Raw genomic sequence first — 11,704 nt, forward strand, 5'->3', positions numbered from 1 at the left:
CTGATATAATTACTTTGGTTGAATTTGATCCTTTTTATGGCTATGAATCTGAAACTGTTGTGGCACATCTTACTAAATTAAATGATATAGCTACCCTGTTCACTAATGATGAGAGAACTTGTTACTTTTATATCCTTAGAATATTCCTGTTCTCATTAAAGGGTGATGCTAAGATATGGTTTAATTCTCTTGATCTTGGTTGTGTGCGTAGTCCCCAAGATATGATTTATTACTTCTCTACTAAATATTTCCCTGCTCATAAGAAACAAGTGGCCTTAAGGGATATATATAATTTTGTGCAAATTGAAGAAGAGAGTCTCCCACAAGCTTGGGGGAGGCTTCTCCAATTACTTAATGCTTTGCCTGATCATCCTCTTAAGAAAAATGAAATACTTGATATCTTTTATAATGGACTAACCAATGCCTCCAGAGATTACCTAGATAGTTGTGTTGGTTCTGTTTTCAGGGAAAGAATGGCGGATGAAGCTGATATTCTATTAAATAATATGTTGACTAATGAAAATAATTGGACACTTCCTGAGCCTATTCCTAAACCAACTCCGAAGAAGAGAGGTGTTCTATTTCTCAATCCTGAAGATATGCAAGAGGCAAAGAAATCCATGAAATAAAAGGGTATTAAAGCTGAAGATGTTAAGAATTTACCTCCTATTGAAGAAATACATGGTCTCAATTTACCGCCTATCGAAGAAATGCATAATTTTAATCCATCTCCTATTGAAGAAATACATGGTCTTGATAACCCGACACAGGTAGTAAAGGTAAATCCTCTCTATAGATATGATAAAGCTGAAATCCCATTTACTAAGTTTGCTAGCCCATGCTTAGATGAGTTTGATAAATTTATGGTTAAGCAAGAAGACTTCAATGCTTATTTTGGTAGAGAATTAAAACGCAGTGTTGATATGCTTGAACACTTGGGTGATTATATAGCTAATGTCAAAGGTGAACTTAAACTTATTAGTAAACATGCTTCTATGGTTACCACTCAAGTAGAACAAGTACTTAAAGCTCAAAATGATTTGCTCAATGAATTGAATAGTAAGAATAATCATTTTGCTGTTAGAGTGGCTACTAGAACTGGTAAAATGACTCAGGAACCTTTGTATCCTGAAGGCCTAAGAGAATTGAGCAAGATTCTCAGAGAAATAATATAGATGCACCTAGTCCTTCTAAAAGGAAGAAAAAGAAGAATGATAGGACTTTGCATGCTTCTAGTGAACCTATTACAGAAACACTTGAGAATCCAAATGATATTTATATTTCTGATGCTGAAACACAATCTAGTAATGAACCTGAAACTAGTGATAATGTTAATGATAATGTTCATATTGATGCTCAACCTAGCAATGATAATGATATAGAAATTGAACCTATTGTTGATCTTGATAGCCCACAATCAAAGAATCAATGTTATGATAAGAGAGACTTTGTTGCTAGGAAACATGGTAAATAAAGAGAACCATGGGTTCAGAAACCCATGCCTTTTCCTCCCAAACCATCCAAGAAAAAGGATGATGAGGATTTTGAGCGCTTTGCTGAAATGATTAGACCTATCTTTTTGCGTATGTGATTAACTGATATGCTTAAAATGAATCCTTATGCTAAGTACATGAATGAAATTGTTACTAATAAAAGAAAGATACCGGAAGCTGAAATTTCCACCATGCTTGCTAATTATACTTTTAAGGGTGGAATACCAAAGAAACTTGGAGATCCAGGAGTACCCACTATACCATGCTCCATTAAAAGAAACTATGTTAAAACTGCTTTATGTGATCTTGGAGCCGGTGTTAGTCTTATGCCTCTCTCTTTATATCGTAGACTTGATTTGAATAAGTTGACACCTACTGAAATATCTTTGCAAATGGCTGATAAATCAACTGCTATACCTGTCGGTATTTGTGAGATGTGCCTGTTGTGGTTGCAAACGTTACTATTTTAACGGACTTTGTTATTCTTGATATTCCCGAGGACGATAGTATGTCTATTATTCTTGGAAGACCCTTTTTGAATACTGCAGGGGCTGTTATTGATTGCAACAAAGGCACTGTCACTTTTCATGTTAATGGTAATGAGCATACGGTACACTTTCCAAGGAAACAGCCTCAACTCCACAGTATAAATTCTATTGGAAAAATTCCATCAATTATTTTTGGAGGTTTTGAATTTCCTCTTCCTACCGTCCAGAAGAAATATGATATTCTTATTGTTGGGGATTGATAACCCGCAAGTATAGGGGGATCGCAACAGTTTTCGAGGGTAAAGTATTCAACCCAAATTTATTGATTCGACACAAGGGGAGCCAAAGAATACTCTCAAGTATTAGCAGTTGAGTTGTATTTCGACCACACCTGGAAACTTAGTATCTGCAGCAAAGTATTTAGTAGCAAAGTAATATGATAGTAGTGGTAACGGTAGCAAAAGGTAACGGTAGTAAAAGTAATGTTTTTGGTATTTTGTAGTGATGATAGCAATAGCAACGGAAAAGTAAATAAGCGAAGAACAATATATGGAAAGCTCATAGGCAATGGATTGGTGATGGAGAATTATGCCGGATGTGGTTCATCATGTAACGGTCATAACCTAGGGTGACATAGAACTAGCTCCAGTTCATCACTGTAATGTAGGCATGTATTCCGAATATAGTCATACGTGCTTATGGAAATGAACTTGCATGACATCTTTTGTCCTACCCTCCCGTGGCAGCGGGGTCCTTACAGAAACTAAGGGATATTAAGGCCTCCTTTTAATAGAGTACCGGAACAAAGCATTAACACATAGTGAATACATGAACTCCTCAAACTACGGTCATCACCCGTAAGTATCCCGATTATTGTCACTCCGGGGTTAACGGATCATAACACATAATAGGTGACTATAGACTTGCAACATAGGATCAAGAACTCTCATATATTGATGAAAACATAATAGGTTCAGATCTGAAATCATGGCACTCGGGCCCTAGTGACAAGCATTAAGCATACAAAGTCATAGCAACATCAATCTCAGAACATAGTGGATACTAGGGATCAAACCCTAACAAAACTAACTCGATTACATGATAGATCCCATCCAACCCATCACCGTCCAGCAAGCCTACGATGGAATTACTCACGCACGGCGGTGAGCATCATGAAATTGGTGATGGAGGATGGTTGATGATGACGATGGCGATGGATTCCCCTCTCCGGAGCCCCGAACGGACTCCAGATCAGCCCTCCCGAGAGGTTTTAGGGCTTGGCGGCGGCTCCGTATCGTAAAACATGATGAATTCTTCTCTCTGATTTTTTTTCTCCACGAAACACAATATATAGACTTGGAGTTGGAGTCGGAGGAGCTCCAGGGCCCATGAGGTAGGGGGCGCGCCCCCCACCCTCGTGGACAGGTGGTGGGCCCCCTGGCCTTCATCTTTTGCAGGTATTTTTTATATTTTCCAAAAAGTTGCTCCGTGAAGTTTCAGGTCATTCCGAGAACGTTTGTTTCTGCACATAAATAACACCATGGTAATTCTGCTGAAAACAGCGTCAGTCCGGGTTAGTTCCATTCAAATCATGCAAGTTAGAGTCCAAAACAAGGGCAAAAGTGTTTGGAAAAGTAGATACGACGGAGACGTATCAACTCCCCCAAGCTTAAACCTTTGCTTGTCCTCAAGCAATTCAGTTGATAAACTGAAAGTGATAAAGAAAAACTTTTACAAACTCTGTTTGCTCTTGTTGTTGTAAATATGTAAAGCCAGCATTCAAGTTTTCAGCAAAGATTATAACTAACCACATTCGCAATAACGCTTAGGTCTCAAGTTTACTCATATCAATAGCATAATCAACTAGCGAGCAATAATAATAAATCTCGGATGACAACACTTTCTCAAAACAATCATAATATGATATAACAAGATGGTATCTCGCTAGCCCTTTCTGAGACCGCAAAACATAAATGCAGAGCACCTTTAAAGACCAAGGACTGACTAGACATTGTAATTCATGGTAAAAGAGATCCAGTCAAGTCATACTCAATGTAAACTAACAGTAATGAATGCAAATGACAGTGGTGCTCTCCAACTGGTGCTTTTTAATAAGAGGATGATGACTCAGCATAAAAGTAAATAGATAGGCCCTTCGCAGAGGGAAGCAGGGATTTGTAGAGGTGCCAGAGCTCGGTTTTGAAATAGAGGTGAATAATATTTTGAGCGGTATACTTTCATTGTCAACATAACAACCAAGAGATGGCGATATCTTCCATGCTACACACATTATAGGCGGTTCCCAAACAGAATGGTAAAGTTTATACTCCCCCTTCCACCAACAAGCATCAATCCATGGCTTGCTCGAAACAACGAGTGCCTCCAACTAACAAGAGTCCCAGGGGGAGTTTTGTTTGCAATTATTTTGATTTAGTTTGCATAAAGCATGGGACTGGGCATCCCGGTGACCAGCCATTTATCTCGTGAGTGAGGAGCGGAGTCCACTCCTCTTGAGAATAACCCGCCTAACATGGAAGATACGGACAGCCCTAGTTGATACATGAGCTATTCGAGCATACAAAACAGGATATTTATTTGAAGGTTTAGAGTTTGGCACATACAAATTTACTTGGAACGGCAGGTAGATACCGTATATAGGTAGGTATAGTGGACTCATGTGGAATAACTTTGGGGTTTAAGGGATTGGATGCACAAGCAGTATTCCCGCTTAGTACAGGTGAAGGCTAGCAAAAGACTGGGAAGCGACCAGCTAGAGAGCGACAACAGTCATGAACATGCATTAAAATTAATCAACACCGAATGCAAGCATGAGTAGGATATAATCCACCATGAACATAAATATCGTGAAGGCTATGTTGATTTTGTTTCAACTACATGCGTGAACATGTGCCAAGTCAAGTCACTTAAATCATTCAGAGGAGGATACCACCCTATCATACCACATCATAACCATTTTAATAGCATGTTGGCACGCAAGGTAAACCATTATAACTCATAGCTAATCAAGCATGGCACAAGAAACTATGATCTCTAGTTGTCATTGCAAACATGTTTATTCATAATAGGCTGAATCAGGAACGATGAACTAATCATATTTACAAAAACAAAAGAGGTCGAGTTCATACCAGCTTTTCTCATCTCAGTCAGTCCATCATATATCATCATAATTGCCTTTCACTTGCACGACCGAACGATGTGAATAATAATAATAGTGCACGTGCATTGGACTAAGCTGGAATCTGCAAGCATTCAATAAACAGGAGAAGACAAGGCAATATGGGCTCTTTTGTCAGATCAACAATAATGCATATAAGAGCCACTTCAACAATTTAATTATGGTCTTCTCCTATCGACCCCCAAAGAAAAGAAAAGAAATAAAACTATTTACACGGGAAAGCTCCCAACAAGCAAAAGAAGAACAGGAAATCTTTTTGGGTTTTCTTTTTAATTACTACTACAAGCATGGAAAGTAAACTAATTAAAAGCTACAACTAATTTTTTTGGTTTTTCTTAAGGTTTATTAAACACACAAAAAGAAAGCATAAAAAAGAAAATAAACTAGCATGGATGATACAATGAAAAGTATGAGCTCCGACATCTAGCAATGAGTGTGTGAACATAAATGTAATGTCGGTGGGAAATACGTACTCCCCCAAGCTTAGGCTTTTGGCCTAAGTTGGTCTATGGCCACGGCTGGCCTGGCGGATATCCATAATAATAGTTGGGGTTGTACTGAGATGCAGCGGCTATCGCCTCCTGAGCTGCAGCGTGGCGACAAGCGGCCTCCGCTCTCCTCTCGTACTCATCTGCCTCCTCTCTGGTAATAACATATCTTCCTTTTGCCTGATGATCAAAGAAGGCAGGAGCAGGGAGAGTAATATGGACAGCACGACATCTGTCAAAGATTAGTCAATACTGGAGAGGTGATTCATTCCTCTCGACAAACTGGTGGTGAACCATAGCATTAAAGTCTAGGTAAGCAGGTGGTAATTCAATATCATCTTCGCGTATGGCTACACCAAGAAAATTAGCTATGCGGGTTGCATAAATTCCTCCAAAGAAATCTCCATTAAATCTATTAAGATGCAACCTACGTGCAACAATGGCTCCCAAATTATAAGATTTATCTCCTAACACAGCACTCCTAAGAATACTGAGGTCAGGGACACACATGTGACATGCCTCATCTTTACCATTAATGCATCTACCTATGAAGAGAGCAAAATAATGTATAGCAGGAAAGTGAATGCTCCCTATGGTAGCTTGTGTTATATCTCTAGATTCTCCCACAGTTATGCTAGCAAGAAAATCTCTAAATTCAGATTTGCGAGGATCCCTTATACTACCCCATTGTGGAAGTTTGCAAGCAGTGGTAAAATCCTCTAAGTCCATAGTATAAGAATTTTCATAAAGATCAAACAGGACAGTTGGAGAATTACGTGAAGATGAAAATTCAAACCTCCTCACAAAGGTACTAGTGAGATTGTGATACTGGCTGCACTTCTCTTCCTCGAAGCTCACAAGATCGGCGTTACGCAAATATGCGTTGAATTCTTCCTTAATTCCTGCTCGATCCATAAAATTTTCAGAAGGCCACTCACAAGGACGCACTGGAGCGTCTCTTGGTGGCTCTTCATCAGCATCACGCATTGCAAGCCTGGGTCCTTGCTTCCTTGAGGGACCACCTTGGAACATTTTCCTATGCATTTTTCTTCCTCTGAAAAATTCTGAAATTTTTAGTAACTTCAAAATAAAAGTAAACCAAACTCAATAATATTGATAGCAACTACTCCTACAAGTGCCTAGGGCCTATATCATGCATCAAAACTACTTTTGACCATATAAATTTGACATGCAAGCTCAAGAACAGGGTCACCTAAGCAGCAAAAATTTGCAATGAATAAAGCACTAGAACAAAAACTAATTGGACCAATGGAGGAGTCACATACCAAGGAACAATCTCCCCAAGCAGTTTTGTGAGAGGTGCTTTGAGCAAGGAGATCGAAAATGGCAGCAAAACGAGCTTGGACTCGGGTTTGAGCTGGTTATTCGTGTTTGGGGGAGGAAGAAGGAGTGTGTGGGTGAAAGGATAAGTGGAGGAGGGCCACCATGGGCCCACGAGGCAGGGGGCGCGCCCAGGGGGTAGGGCGCGCCCTCCACCCTCGTGGGCAGGTGGTTGACCCCCTGCTATGTTCTCAGTGCCAAATATTCTCAAATATTCCAGAAAAAATCATATTTAAATTTCAGGGCATTTGGAGAACTTTTATTTTCGGGGTATTTTTATATTGCATGGATAATCAGATAACAGACAGAAAAATACTATTTTTATTTTATTTAATATAAATAACAGAAAGTAAAAGTGGGGTACAAAGGTTGTGCCTTCTAGTTTCATCCATCTCATGCTCATCAAAAGGAATCCACTAACAAGGTTGATCTCATTCCGAATAACATGGAACCGGAGAAATTTCGAATAACACTATGTTACCTCAACGGGGATATGCACATCCCCAATAATAAGAATATCATATTTCTTCTTGACAGTAGGAAGAGGAAATTCAAAACCTCCAAATATAATCGATGGAATTTTTCCAATAGAGTTGATACTATGAACTTGAGGTTGTTTCCTCGGAAAGTGTACCGTATGCTCATTACCATTAACATGAAAAGTGACATTGCCTTTAGTGCAATCAATAACAGCCCCTGCAGTATTCAAAAAGGGTCTTCCAAGAATAATAGACATACTATCGTCCTCGGGAATATCAAGAATAACAAAGTCCGTTAAAATAGTAACGTTTGCAACTACAACAGGCACATCCTCACAAATACCGACAGGTATAGCAGTTGATTTATCAGCCATTTGCAAAGATATTTCAGTAGGTGTCAACTTATTCAAATCAAGTCTATGATATAAAGAGAGAGGCATAACACTAACACCGGCTCCAAGATCACATAAAGCAGTTTTAACATAGTTTCTTTTAATGGAGCATGGTATAGTGGGTACTCCTGGATCTCCAAGTTTCTTTGGTATTCCACCCTTAAAAGTATAATTAGCAAGCATGGTGGAAATTTCAGCTTCCGGTATCTTTCTTTTATTTGTAACAATATCTTTCATATACTTAGCATAAGGATTCATTTTGAGCATATCAGTTAATCGCATACGCAAAAAGATAGGTCTAATCATTTCAGCAAAGCGCTCAAAATCCTCATCATCCTTTTTCTTGGATGGTTTGGGAGGAAAAGGCATGGGTTTCTGAACCCATGGTTCTCTTTCTTTACCATGTTTCCTAGCAACAAAGTCTTTCTTATCATAACGTTGATTCTTTGATTGTGGGTTATCAAGATCAACAGCAGGTTCAATTTCTATATCATTATCATTACTAGGTTGAGCATCATCATGAACATTATCATTAACATTATCACTAGTTTCAGGTTCATTACCAGATTGTGTTTCAGCATCAGAAATAGAAATATCATTTGGATTCTCAGGTGTTTCAGTAATAGGTTCACTAGAAGCATGCAAAGTCCTATCATTTTTCTTTTTCTTCCTTTTAGAAGGACTAGGTGCATCTATATTATTTCTCTGAGAATCTTGCTCAATTCTCTTAGGGTGGCCTTCAGGATACAAAGGTTCCTGAGTCATTCTACCACCTCTAGTCATAACTCTAACAGCATTATCATTATTCTTACTATTCAATTCATTGAGCAAATCATTTTGAGCTTTAAGTACTTGTTCTACTTGAGTGGTAACCATAGAAGCATGTTTACTAATAAGTTTAAGTTCACCTTTGACATTAGCCATATAATCACCCAAGTGTTCAAGCATATTTGAATTGTATTTCAATTGTCTACCAAAATAAGCATTAAAATCTTCTTGCTTAGCCATAAATTTATCAAACTCATCTAAGCATGGGCTAGCAAACTTAGTAAATGGGATTTCAGCTTTATCATATCTATAGAGAGAATTTACCTTTACTACCTGTGTCGGGTTATCAAGACCATGAGTTTCTTCAATAGGTAAGGATTAAGATCATATGTTTCTTCAACAGGCGGTAAATTAAGACCATGTATTTCTTCAATAGGAGGTAAATTCTTAACATCTTCAGCTTTAATACCTTTTTCTTTCATAGATTTCTTTGCCTCTTGCATATCTTCAGGACTGAGAAATAGAATACCCCTCTTCTTCGGAGTTGGTTTAGGAATAGGCTCAGGAATTGGCTCCGGAGGTGTCCAATTATTTTCATTTGTCAACATATTATTCAATAGAATTTCAGCTTCATCCGGTGTTCTTTCCCTGAAAACAGAACCAGCACAACTATCCAGGTAATCTCTGGAGGCATCGGTTAGTCCATTATAAAAGATATCAAGTATTTCATTTTTCTTAAGAGGATGATCAGGCAAAGCATTAAGTAATTGGAGAAGCCTCCCCCAAGCTTGTGGGAGACTCTCTTCTTCAATTTGCACAAAATTATATATATCCCTTAAAGCAGCTTGTTTCTTATGAGCAGGGAAATATTTAGCAGAGAAGTAATAAATCATATCCTGGGGACTACGCACACAACCAGGATCAAGAGAATTAAACCATATCTTAGCATCACCCTTTAATGAGAACGGAAATATTTTAAGGATATAAAAGTAACGAGTTCTCTCATCATTAGTGAACAGGGTGGCTATATCATTTAATTTAGTAAGATGTGCCACAACAGTTTCAGATTCATAGCCATGAAAAGGATCAGATTCAACCAAAGTAATTATATCAGGATCAACAGAGAATTCATAATCCTTATCGGTAACACAGATAGGTGAAGTAGCAAAAGCAGGGTCAGGTTTCATTCTAGCATTTAGAGATTGCTTATTCCATTTAGCTAATAACCTCTTGAGTTCGTATCTATCTTTGCAAGCTAAAATAGCTAAAGAAGCTTCTTTATCAAAAACATAACCCTCAGGAATAACAGGCAAGTCTTCATCATCAATTTCATCAGTATTATCAGATTCAATATTTTCAATCTCTCTAGCCCTAGCAAGTTGTTCATCAAGAAATTCACCAAGTGGCACAGTAGTATCAAGCATAGAAGTAGTTTCATCATAAGTATCATGTATAGCAGAAGTGGCATCATCAATAACATGCGACATATCAGAACGAATAGCAGAAGCGGGTTTAGGTGCCGCAAGCTTACTCAAAACAGAAGGTGAATCAAGTGCAGAGCTAGATGGCAGTTCCTTACCTCCCCTCGTAGTTGAGGGATAAATCTTGGTTCTTGGATCTTTCAAGTTCTTCATAATGATAAGCAGATATAAATCCCAAGTGACTCAAAGAATAGAGCTATGCTCCCCGGCAACGGCGCCAGAAAATAGTCTTGATAACCCACAAGTATAGGGGATCGCAACAGTTTTCGAGGGTAAAGTATTCAACCCAAATTTATTGTTTGGACACAAGGGGAGCCAAAGAATACTCTCAAGTATTAGAAGCTAATTTGTCAATTCAACCACACCTGGAACTTAGTATCTGCAGCAAAGTATTTAGTAGCAAAGTAATATGATAGTAGTGGTAACGGTAGCAAAAGGTAACAGTAGTAAAAGTAATGTTTTTGGTATTTTGTAGTGATGATAGCAATAGCAACGGAAAAGTAAATAAGCGAAGAACAATATATGGAAAGCTCGTAGGCAATGGATCGGTGATGGAGAATTATGCCGGATGCGGTTCATCATGTAACAGTCATAACCTAGGGTGACACAGAACTAGCTCCAGTTCATCAATGTAATGTAGGCATGTATTCCGAATATAGTCATACGTGCTTATGGAAAAGAACTTGCATGACATCTTTTGTCCTACCCTCCCGTGGCAGCGGGGTCCTTACGGAAACTAAGGGATATTAAGGCCTCCTTTTAATAGAGTACCGGAACAAAGCATTAACACATAGTGAATACATGAACTCCTCAAACTACGGTCATCACCGGTAAGTATCCCGATTATTGTCACTTCGGGGTTAACGGATCATAACACATAATAGGTGACTATAGACTTGCAAGATAGGATCAAGAACTCTCATATATTGATGAAAACATAATAGGTTCAGATCTGAAATCATGGCACTCGGGCCCTGGTGACAAGCATTAAGCATAGCAAAGTCATAGCAACATCAATCTCAGAACATAGTGGATATTAGGGATCAAACCCTAACAAAACTAACTCGATTACATGATAGATCCCATCCAACCCATCACCGTCCAGCAAGCCTATGATGGAATTACTCACGCACGGCGGTGAGCATCATGAAATTGGTGATGGAGGATGGTTGATGATCACGATGGCGACGGATTCCCCTCTCCGGAGCCCCAAACGGACTCCAGATCAGCCCTCCCGAGAGGTTTTAGGGCTTGGCGGTGGCTCCGTATCGTAAAACGCGATGAATTCTTCTTTCTGATTTTTTTCTTCCCGAAACACAATATATGGAGTTGGAGTTGGAGTCGGAGAAGCTCCAGGGGGCCCACGAGGTAGGGGGCGCGCCCCCACCGTCGTGGACAGGTGGTGGGCCCCTGTCCTTCATCTTTTGTAGGTATTTTTTATATTTTCCAAAAAGTTGCTCCGTGAAGTTTCAGGTCATTCCGAGAACGTTTGTTTCTACACATAAATAACACCATGGTAATTCTGCTGGAAACAGCGTCAGTCCGGGTTAGTTCCATTCAAATCATGCAAGTTAGAGT

This window comes from Triticum aestivum, chromosome 6A (genome assembly GCF_018294505.1).
Source record: "Triticum aestivum cultivar Chinese Spring chromosome 6A, IWGSC CS RefSeq v2.1, whole genome shotgun sequence".
Taxonomy (NCBI): Eukaryota; Viridiplantae; Streptophyta; class Magnoliopsida; order Poales; family Poaceae; genus Triticum; species Triticum aestivum.